Source organism: Myotis lucifugus, unplaced genomic scaffold (genome assembly GCF_000147115.1).
Source record: "Myotis lucifugus unplaced genomic scaffold, Myoluc2.0 scaffold_249, whole genome shotgun sequence".
NCBI classification, from domain to species: Eukaryota; Metazoa; Chordata; class Mammalia; order Chiroptera; family Vespertilionidae; genus Myotis; species Myotis lucifugus.
The window spans coordinates 647,286-659,573 of NW_005871297.1; positions in this window are offsets into that span (position 1 = coordinate 647,286).

Genomic DNA, 12,288 nt, shown 5'->3' on the forward strand with positions numbered 1-12,288 from the left:
ATATGGTGCTGTCAGCAGGGTCAGAGGCATGGAGGCACAGGAGTGGAAGGTTTTTTTTTCTCCGAGGGCTAAACTGCCCTCACCTCATTCTCCTGCTCAGACCTTTGCCAGACTCAGGATTTAAAAATACACAAAGACTCCTGGGTAGTGAGTAGCAGAAGGAATTTGAAATGAGCCTCTTCCCTTTCTTTGAAGGGTTGAGAGACAAACAATAGTTCTCCGGAATGGGGGGAGATACACACAGCCCATCACAAACCCGTGGTTGTCCTGGGGCCGCAGAGCAATGTGCTATCTGATATGGGCCTCAGGTGTGTAAGCGTCACAGTGAGGAGCACCCTGTGATAAAGAGCATTTTCGTGTACGAGTAAATTAAGCAAGTCAGCCTACTGAATAGCTCTGTGATTCGTCAGAAAAACCAGAGGGCAATTCATAGAAGAATGAACAGAAAATCCAGTCCATACTGCTCTGATTCTGTCAGTCAGAGCGGCAAGAGGGGTAAATAAACCAGCACGGCGTCCTCCGGGCCTGGATCCCTGTCCCATCCCACTCAGAAATCTCCTTTCAGGTCAAATGGTCTGAAGGGGACCTGTGCTATTTTCTGATGGCTGTGTCAAAGGAGACAGAGCATAAAGTGTGGACCAACTTGGTTTGAGAAAGCAGGACACTGATGCCTACCCTTATGGCTGGCACAGAAGCCTGATGACCCAGCTTGGTTCCCTTCCCACCAGCCCCATCCGGGCAAAGTTCCTGCTTGGCAGCTCTGAGGCTCCTGAACAAAAACAGAGTGTGAGCATGTGTCCTTGACTCCAGCCAGTGCAGGAGGCAGGGGCAGGCCACAGCAATCAAGTGAAGGTGCTGGACAGTCTTGCTGCTAACAATTGCCCAAAATGTCCATCATCTGCCTTTGATTCATAAACTGAAAAAAAAATTAAATAAGTGGATCCATTCCATGTTCTCTGGAACCTCAAAATATCCAGATTAAGAGGTACAAATTGGCTGTTACAGAATAGTCAGGGGGTGTAAAGTACAGCATAGGGAATAAAGTCTAATAATATTCTAATCACTATATATGATGTCAGATGTATCAGGATATATGTAAACTAAAATAGAAAAATAAAATTGATTTAAATTTTAAAAAATTATTCAGCCCTGACTGGGTGCTCAGTTGGTTGGAATGTCACCCCTTCTAAGCACGTCAAACTCGCGGCCAGTGGGTATGACATGCTTGGAAGAGGTTGTGGGTTTGATTCTGGATCAGGGCATATACCCAGGTTGTAGGTTCGATCCCCAGTTGGGGCACATATGGAAGGCAATTGATTGATGTTTATCTCTCACATCAATGTTTCTCTCTTTTCCTTCCTCTCTAAAGTCAATAAAAACACATCCTTGGGTGAAGATCAAAAACATATATATTCAAGTTGTTCAGTGTCAATGTCCATCACCCTTCACCAGCAAGTCATCCCCACTCACAGGGGCTCTGAGTCTTCTGAATCTGTCCTCGCACTAGACGCCAGCTGCCCACTGCCCTAGGAAGGTGCTGTGGGGATGGTCATAGAAGTGTCATCTTAAGGGTAGGATTCTTGGATCCCAGAGTTGACTCTCTAAACTCCCTAGTGTTCTGGGGTTAGAGTGTAGGCAGAGGAGGGGTTAGGGTGTGGGCAGAGCAGGGACAATGTTTAAGGAAGCCCTTAGAGTCATTAAAGGAGCTACAGGACACAACTTCCATTGTGACTCATGCCTGCTCTTGATAAGTACTATAGACTAAAAGTCCGTGGCCTCTCACCTAATTCATATGTTGAAATCTACCCCCTAAGGTGATGGTATTAGGATATGTGGCATTGGGAAGTGATTAGGTCATGAAAGTTGACCCCTTATTAAGGGGTCTCTATAAAGAGACTCCATAGAGGCCTCTCACCCCTTCCACTGTAGGAGGACACAGCTACAAGACAGTCCTCTATGAACCTAGAAGAAAGTCCTCACCACCCTGAATGTGCCAGCATCTTGATCTTGGACTTTCAGCCTCCAGAAACATGAGAAACAAATTTCTGTTGTTTATAAGTCTCCCAGTTTATGGTATTCTGTTACAGCAGCCTGAATGGACTAAGACCATAAGCAAATCCCAAACCTAATTAAGACATTCCAGCAGCCAGTTCAGCTGTCAGGAAAGGGCAACCCAGAGAAGCACATGTGGGTAGATTGGGGCGGAAGAATAGGCAGTCTGGGAGCATCAAAAGGAAGAAAGTGGCCACAGCAGCATTGGGCTCTTCTCCCCTGAGCGAGCATCATGCTAAGGACAAAGAGTTGCTGCATTAATTACTTGTCTTCTCACTAAAGATTCTCTCCCCGAGTGTCTACGAAAACTAATGAGCGCAATCACAGCACATCTCAAAAACATTTCACCTGCCAAGCACTTTGCAAGATTATCTCATTAATCCACACCGCCTCCCGTGAAGCTGGTATTGCTTATTATGGCTCGTTCAGAGAGGGCAATCAACAGAGATGAAGCAAGTGTCTGAAGTTCCTGGCAGCCTTTCTCATCCACAAAGCAGAGCACAGGTGCCTGAGCCACATTACTTCTGTCTTTTCTTTTATTTCTAGCTTCCCCATTGATATGAGTATCCCTGAAGAGAATAGATCTATATGGGCTGGATCTTCATGTCATGATATTCTAGGTTGGTCAATTCTTTGTACTGGGCAGCTGTCCTGTGCATTGTAGAGTATTTAGCAGCATTCTTGGTCTCTACTGACAAATGCCAGTAGCACCTTCCCCCAATTCTGACAACCAAATATTTCTCCAGACATTGCCAATGTTCTCTAGGGAGTGAGGTTTGGGGGGGCATAAAATAGCCCCTAATTGAAACCACTGCTTATCCTTCAAGTAGTTTTTCTTTAATTCAGATGTTGGAGAAGGTGCCTTAAGATTATCAATAATATTTTCAGGTACAATTCCATTGAACTACGGCATTAAATGTTCCCATTTCTGCTTCCCTGGATGCTTAGAACTCCAGGTGTGTGTGTGTGTGTGTGTGTGTGTGTGTGTGTGTGTGTATGTGTGTGTTTTAAGGCTATGCAGGGTAGTTTCATGCAGACACTTAGAAAAGCAAAAAGCAGAAAAAGCTGATTGAAAAATGTTCCCCAAAAGATTAATGACATAAATAGAACATATTCATAAAAGATAAAAAATGAGGAAGGAAAAAAACATCATATTTTCATACTTGAGAGTACACATTAGTTTAACTTCCTTTATTTTCTTTCTTATCATGAAAGAGACTCCAAGAAGTATAATTGCAAATATAGTCAAAAGTTAACGATACTATTATAAGTTATATCCTTTTACTACTCTCTGGGGAACACTAAGACTTTTAGGCTGAATAGATGTGTATAAATGTGCACGTTGTAGTCAATATGCAATTTATATATATCATCGAGCTAGCATTAAATATAATGAATTCACACACTGTGTCATGGAAATAATCAAGAACAGAACTATTTCTTCTTTGGAATTCGTAAGCAGCATTTAAGTTTCAGTATTGCTAGCACTGTGTCAATACAAAACACATTTTATTCAAGAAACTCAATGCCTGGGGCAGGCAGATAGACACAGTGAACAACAGAATCAGAACAAAAACACGCAGGGAAGACATAATTGGCTCAAATTCTGCAAATCACATCTATGGCTAAAGAAAGAAAGGGAGGTTAAAAACATAAGAGGCTAAGACCTTGGGTTTTTTTAAATTATTATTTTGTATGCTGCATGTCTCTTTCAGACAAATGAAGCTGTGTGCAGTGTAGTTCTTGTGAATACATGTCTGCAGGTTTAAAAGGAGGAAGAGAAGAAGCAAGGAAAACACAAGTAGCTCAAAGGTGAATCTTCATATATCACCTCACTTCATCCTTATAATATCCCTGGGAAATAGATGTTCTTGACCCATTTTAAAGATGAGGAAACCAGAGATTCAGTAACTTGCCCAATGTCACGGGATAAAGACACGATAGCTCAAGCTCGACTGTTAAATTTCAAGGCCCTCCTCTTACTCATAAACCACTTGGGGTAAAATATTTATTTTTATTTCCAGAATAGTCTACTCTCCTCATTTTCATTCAGTGTCTGCAAGTCAGCCAATTAGGAGTTCATTTAAGTTAACAAATAACCTCTTTTAAAATGATAAAAACTGTGGGTTAAGTGATTGTAAATCATGTATGTGTTAGTGTTCATAAATAAATACAGGCAGGTGAACAGGTTTTCAGAATTTAGGTTTGAGTCCTGACTCCCTGACTTATTAGCTGTATTTCCTGGAGAATGTCACTTAGCTTTGTGGAGATGCAAATGCCTTATTATGACATAAATAGATGTTGGTGATCCAGCCTGGACACCTGATCACTATGTAGGATTCTATATAGAAAATAATGCCTCTGGATTCTAAGTAACTGGTTTACAAATGCTAGAATATATTATAAAATTAAATAGATAATAGGAATATTTTAAATATCTAGTCATTTATTAGTGAAACTAGAGGTCCCATGTATGAAATTCATGCAAAGGGGCTTGGCCCTCTCACACGCAGAAGTTATAAAGTCAGATGGGAAAATGCCAGTTAATATTCATAAAGTCAGATGGGAAAATGCCAGTTAATATTCCCTGTATCTCTGTTTATCTATGTTCAAGTATTCAACAAAATTATTTTTGCAAATGAAATATTAACCCAGGTGGTCAACTCACATAAGCTAGTGATTTCTTTTCTCACATAAGCTAGTGATTTCTTTTTTGAGTGTATAGAATTAGCAGTCTTTCCTGTTGACCTTTTTAAATTAAAATCTAACCTTTTCATCGACCCTTCCAGATCCAAACACTAGACACAAATGTGACAAGAGTTATGGCAGGACCTTATCTCCATATACCTTCATCTTGGGGCTCTGGGTGGTCAGAATTAGCTCCATGGTTCTTAATTATAACAGGGCTTCTTGTCCTCTGGATGAATGGGTATAGGGACTTTAGTTCCTTTCATAAAGTCTCTGGATATCAAGACTCAGACTATCTCTCATAAAGAAGTTGAGATCTATTCAATCATTCAATAAATACTTCAGAGACCTCACTAGTGCCCTTACATTGTGTTAGAATCTGTTATACAACAATGAACAAGAAAGACCCCATCCTTGACCTTTCAAAGTTAGGGTGTGCTGAGAATGATGTTAAAGGAAATAGTGAAGGGAAGAAAAAAGCTCCAATAAAATAATTATGAGTAACCTGATTGCCATGGAGAAAACAAACAGTGCTAATATTTATTACATTAGCTAATACAGAGCATTCCAAATGGAGGTACTGTGCATAAATGGGGTACACCATTTGAAGACTGGTGTGGACAAAGGGCTGGTGTCCTGCTCTATACACAAATGCAGGAGGCAGTACTAGACAGGCCGTCATCTCAGGCCTGGGAAACACATGAGTAGTTTTCTGAAGGGGACAGCAGAACTGGAGGACCACCCTCAGCTCAACTCTCCTCAGCTTATGATCAAAACCATTTCTTGAGGACTGACCTCAGCTCTCAGCACTGCACATGTGTGAATTCATTTTACATATAAGGAAACTGAAGCACAGAGAGGTGAAGTGACTCAGCTCAGGTCACACAGTGGCAGAGCCAGCCATCAAATCCAGACTGACACCAGTACTACACTCTTAACTACTCTGCTATTTACCTTAAGAGAAATACAGACCCCTCTGGGGAAAGAGGAGGCTGTGGAGCAAGGGTCCTCAAACTTTTTAAACAGGGGGCCAGTTCACTGTCCCTCAGACCGTTGGAGGGCCGGACTATAGTTTTAAAAAAACTATGAACAAATTCCTATGCACACTGCACATATCTTATTTTGAAGTAAAAAAACAAAACGGGAACAAATACAATATCTGTATTTGCATGTGGCCCGCGGGCCGTAGTTTGAGGACCCCTGGAGGATCCTGAAGCTTGGAGAAGGCAAAAGGACACTGAGCCTGTCACCTGGGAGGCTGTTAGAGCCAAAAGATTCTGAATCCAACCAGGGATCTTCATATTTATATGCATGGCTGGAAAAACAAGGGCTGAACCTCAACCAGGGTGCCGAGGCGAGGAGATGGAGGCAGGAAGGGACAAAGGAAAAGGATCCACTTCTGCACCAAGGCTGTTCCCAGGAGTCACCGACCCACCCTTCTCCAGGGCCTCTCTGGTCTCCTCTTCCAGTTTAGCACCTGAAGCCCAAATCGGTTCTTACTCTTGCCCTCTGGTCTTGGTGTTGGAATTTCAGTTTCCCGGTTGATATCTGTCTCTCCTTCAATCTTCGGTCTTGAGCCATTCTTGCAGGTAATCCCTGTGTCCCTTAGTCTCTGGTAAGCACATTTTCTGTCCTGATCAACACTTCAGAACCCAAACTCTGACTCTAGCTGTTGGCCCGTGCCAGGCAGTTCCACTCTGTCTCTGTGAGGAGTGGGTCTGACTTCCTGGTGCCAGGCTCTCTGCTCCATCCCAGGCACATGGAGACCATTGAGCAAAGCTCTTGTGAATCAATGACCTCCCAGGACTTAACAATAATGTTGGAGGACCTAGACCAGCGGTTCTCAACCTGTGGGTCACGACCCCTTTGGCGGTCGAACAACCCTTTCACAGGGGTCGCCTAAGACCATCCTGCATATCAGATATTTACATTACGATTCATAACAGTAGCAAAATTACTGTTATGAAGTAGCAACGAAAATAATTTTATGGTTGGAGTCACAACATGAGGAACTGTATTTAAAGGGCCACAAGGTTGAGAACCACTGACCTAGCCCGTGGTCGGCAAACTGCGGTTCGCAAGCCACATGCGGCTCTTTGGCCCCTTGAGTGTGGCTCTTCCACAAAATACCACGTGCGGGCACGCGTACAGTCTTATTGAAACTTCGTGGCCCATGTGCAGAAGTAGGTTTTTGGCCTGGGTGAGTCTATTTTGAAGAAGTACTGTTGATATTTGGCTCTGTTGACTAATGAGTTTGCCGACCACTGACCTAGACCAACTGAGAAACAGCTAGTAGTGACTGCCGAAGTCTCAGCCTCTCCCAATAGGACTAAAGATGATAAAATCCATCTAACCTTTATAAGGAAAGGGTAAAAAAAAGCACAATGCTGTGTGGTGGAGATGGACACAATATGTCAGGAAGTGTGCACAGCAATATTGCCCTTCTTTTAGCCCAAATACTCAAACACAACTTGTGCTTCCATAACTACACCACAATTGGTGGCCATTTGAATATGTTGAGCATGTGTCCAATACATGGGCAATTCAAGAAGGGAAATATAGGAAGGACAAACAAAGGAGAATGCCCCAGAGCAGAGAATCAAGCCAATTTACACTTTCCGATGATATCGGTTCCCATGTGTCCTGAAGTTTTTGCCTTTTCTTATGTGTAACCAGACTGATATTAGGCAATAAAGGTGGTTGAATGCAAATCTCTGTATTCATGTAAAAATTTAAGACTTTTCCATCAGGAGTCCATCCTAGGTCTTTCAAAACACAACATAGTAGAGTGCAACAGGACTCCGAGCGCTGGCCTTGGCCCTGACAGAGGCCTGGGCCAAGTCACAAGGCCTCTAGTGGATATTTTTTCCTACCAGAAAACACTATTTTATATTAGTTAACCTGTAAGGATCCTTTCAGATCTAAACGTCATGCCTCGGTGTCATGACTATCAGACACTGCCTGAGACACTGGCCACCTGGGGGCTTGGTGTACTTCTGAGAGCTGAAGGAAAAGAGTTGAATAGAAGTTAAATGTGACCAGCTTCACAATCTGAGTTTGACCAACTTGGACACTTCCTCTAAGGAGTCTTCCCAAGACCCCCCACAAAAGCCACTTGGCGCAAACCTCCCCACCCTCTTGCTTTCTTCCCCACCTCTCCTGAAACCTACTCAGAGGGAGAGCTCCCTTCAGAATCTCTTAATGAGAAGGCCCTGGTCTTTTGGCCTTTCAGCTCAGGAACTCTGTGTCCCATTTTCAAGGTCCAATTTGTCACCTTGGCCCTCTGCCTCTGGCTTCCATTCCTGCCCTAGGAAGTTTCAAGTTGTTTAAAATTGTGTGAGAACAGCTGGCCCCTGAGTCATGGGCCTCACAGGCAGGAAGAAGAGGTGAGAATCCTCACATCCCCGGAGTCAGAGATGGCTTTAATTTCTGTCTGTTTATGTGTCGACTTCTCTATGGTTTTGAACCTTGATCTTCCTGGCAAGGTGACCAGCAGTGTGTATGCCCCTTCCATTCTTCACACCCCACCGTTCCCACATTCTGGGGAGAGGCTGTTGCAGGTACAGGGCCCACCTGTCCCGACCAGATGAAATGCTCAGGAGAAGCCCCCACAGTCATTAGGGAGAAAGGTCCAAATCTGAATCTGAGCCTCAGGAAGGATGAACAAGTCAGGTTTGAGACTGAGAGAATCATCTCAGCAATCAAGGAAGCAATACTGTACTTTCTATCCTGTCTGCCATTCCACTCTCTGCCCCTCATGCCAAATTCCCTACGGAGGATACTCTGTGTTGAGTCACAAGATCTTCGCCTGTCAGGAAAGAGGGTCCCAGCCCAGCAGGACCCAGGGTCAGGGAGCTCAGGCTGTCTCTGATTTCTTAAGGTCATTTCCTCCCAATGGCTCAAGTCTGCACTAGAACACCACAGTTTGGCTGTAAATATGGCAGTTTAAATTCAACACCAAGGGAATACACATGGAGAGGTTCTCTGGATAAGATCAGGAAAGAATCTGGCTTGCTCCTGGCCTGGGGTTTGAATGGGCCATGCATTTTCCAGCTGAACATGTGAAATGGGCTGTGCTGTCTTTATAGCTCCCAGAGCTTTGTTCCTGGCCAAATGAAGCGGTCAATTCCATCTCGTCTGACAAATGTTACTAGGAGACCGGCAGCTAGGAGAGTGGGAGGGCAATCCATTTTCTGCGTTTTTGCATTTATTTTGTGTTCTCAGGATGAAATGTATAGATTTATTTTTCCCAGTCAATCACAGCTGTGCTATTGTACCTCTCCCCTTTCCCTTTAGTGCTTCAGTTTCCTTGGTGTATAAGCTAGGGAAGGCATTGGCACCTTGCAGGGTCCCTGCCATTTCAGGCTGTGCTGACCACTGGGCTCCATCACAGCACACCTACTGGCCTTGATTTGTGAGTATTTAGAAAACAAAGTAAACTATTTCCCTGAGGAAGTGGAATTTTTCAACTTTCATAAAACTCAGGCAAAAAGCCCAAATTTACTACTCATACTTCATACTTCCTTCATACTTCTTCCAGGAGAGACAGTTACTCATCCCATCAGATGGAATTTCCATCACTGTGATTTAAAATCATAGAACCAGGATGTTCTGACCTTGTAGTGAAAACTTAGATGGTGATGGTGATGTTGATGGTAGTAATGAATGCTTATCATATGTTAGATGTTCACATGCATTATCTCATTTAATCCTCACACTATGCTATGAGAGAGTCTATTCTTTTCCCCATTTCAAAGAATCTGAGAGTCAAAAACAAGTAGCCTGCTTAACATGGCAGTCTTCCAACCCAGGTCTGTCTGTCCCAAGCCCATATTCATGACCACTACACACTCTTTCTTTACTGCACATCCCATGCTTTACAAATGAGGAAACTGAGGCCAAGAGAGGTGTCATTTTTCAATGTCACCATGTTAATTAGTGGTAGAGTAAGTAGACTACCCAGGGCTCCTGACAACTCTTTACCTACTTTGAATAGAATTTGTCCCACCAAGGACATATTGGTCATTGTTTTTTAGGACAGTAATGCCTAGGGCTGAGGAGTGCAACATGGCAGTGGAGCAAACACATGTGGCAGGAAGGGAGCTGCCCACTTCCCCTGTAACCTCAACTTGAAGGAAAAGCATCAGTGAGGCCTCTCTACTCTTGCTGGGTCAGCTTTATTCCGCCCTGACCGTGGCCATGCACATTATTAAGTTCCTTACCTCTCAGACCTACCAAGGTCAAGCCTACCATGTAAGTAATTTGTATGCATATACAGTCTAAATTTATGCAAATCAATTTTTATAATTAAATACAATAGTCATTTCTAAACAGGTTCCATTTACTAATAGTTTTAGCTCTTGCTATGAAAGTAAGTGATTAGATCCATTATCTCCTTCTGTCCTGCCAGACTTTGCTACCAGGGAGGTATTTCAAAACACCCATGTATCACAATTCTAAAAATTCTTCAGTGAATTTTGAAAAAGCTTATGGGCAATTCTCATACCTTATTTGAGAACCACTGGGCTAGAAATTGGAATTTTTTGGCTCCTTCTACTAACCAAGTACAATCTACTCTTTTAAAATTGTTCTTACAGGCTGAATTATATTCCCCTCAAATTCATATGTTGAAGCCTTAACCCCAGATACCTCAGAATGTGACTGTATTTGGGAAAAGGGTCTTTAAAGAGGTAACTAAGTTAAAATGAGATCATTAGGGTGGGCCTAATCCAATACGACTGTCCTTTTAAGAAGAGACTATTGGGACACAGATAGGTTCAGAAGGAAGACCTGTGGAGACATGGAGAGAAAATGACTATCTAGGAGCCAAGGAGAGAGGCCTCAAGAGAAACAATTCTGCCAACACTTTGAACTCAGACCTCTAGCCCCCAGGACTGTGAAAAAAATGAATTTCTGTTCTAAGTACCACCCAGTTTGTGGTACTTTGTTATGGCAGTCCTATTACAACTGTGGTAAAATATATGTAACATAAAATTTACCATTCTAATCATTTGCAAGTGTGCAGTTCAGTGGCATTAAATACATTCATATTGTTATATAACCATCACCACCATCCATCTCGAACTTTTTCATCTCCCCAAACTAAAACTCTGCACCCATAAAAGCACTAACTCCCCTTTCTAATTTTCTGAGTCAGCACAATCTCTTCCTACTTCCAGATGTGGTAAACTCATACAGGGACATGTAAGAACAAGCAAGTCAATAAATTAAAGGAAAGGCATGCAAGGACATTTATTAGGGGATGGCAAGTGCCCCTTTTAAAGGTTTAGGGGCTTGATCCAGACCTGATGCAAAGAAGCTCATGGCCTGCAAAGACAATTCTCCTGCTTGCAGACAAGATAAGCTGGCAACTGTGATCCATCTATCCTTCCAGAAGGCCCAGTAGTCTCCAGGCAAGTCCTCTAATAAAACTGGTAATTGCTTTTGCTTTAGTCACGAGGAAGCAGCAATAGCTCAGCAGATTAGGGAAGGGTAGGAGAGATGGGGAAACTAATACATTCTAATACAGCCTTGTCACAGGCTTCCAAGGAGATCCTCTTGAGTTACCTCCGAAGTTACAGCAGCTAACCACAATGTGAGAATGTGTGGGAACCTTCAGGACAAAAATGCAGAAATAAACTACATACATATAAAGACTGAGAACCAGCAACACTCAGACTCCAGGTCATATGTGAACTTCGAAACTGCAAAGAGACAGGTTAGATGAGAACACATCTAAAACAGTAAATGTACAGGATTGTTTGCCATTTGGTTAATCGTTCAGCAGTGGTGAGAATTTGAAAACTTGAGTCCTCCAAGCACAAATGTATATACATAACACCCTCCCTTCTGCCTACTGCTCTCAGAGAGACCTTCTTACACAGGCCAGCAGTTCCTCCTTCCTTTCTCATCCCTAGATTGTTGAGCTTGGAGATACTGCTTAAGCCTTAGCTACAATCACAAGTGGTTTAGGGGGTTTGACTTAACATCAAAGTGCATCCCTCCAGAAAAGATTGTGAAAGCTGAAGTCCAAATAACATGCCACTGGACATTTAGAGCTATATCTTCAAAGGACACTTGTGAGTTTCAGCCATGAGCCTGAAGCTCAAACTCACAGTGTCAGTGGAGAGCAGTACTCGCTACATATCATTTACAAGCTTCTCCAACCTTGTTCTCAGCTAAATCTCCCAACTTGTTCTCAGCTAAATCTCCCAACTTCAGATCTGGGTTCCTAGAGCTGACTTTAACTTAACAAGTTTTCACCACTATCAAATTTTTCAATTATTAAGGCAGTAGATTTCAAATTGGCAATGGCTAAAACGTTGATCACTAAAAAGAAATAAGGCTAAATATAAAGGAAATTACATAGCACACTAAGTACAGACTTATATTTTGCTTTAATCTATACACTAGTATTCTTATATCATGGTAAAAATAAAAAAGACTGGGAAAATTTTAAATAAAATAAAACAAAACAAAAAACAGAGAGACTGGGGGAAAATCAAGAAGGGAAGTTTTTTTTTGATTGGCCCTATGCATTAGTATTCA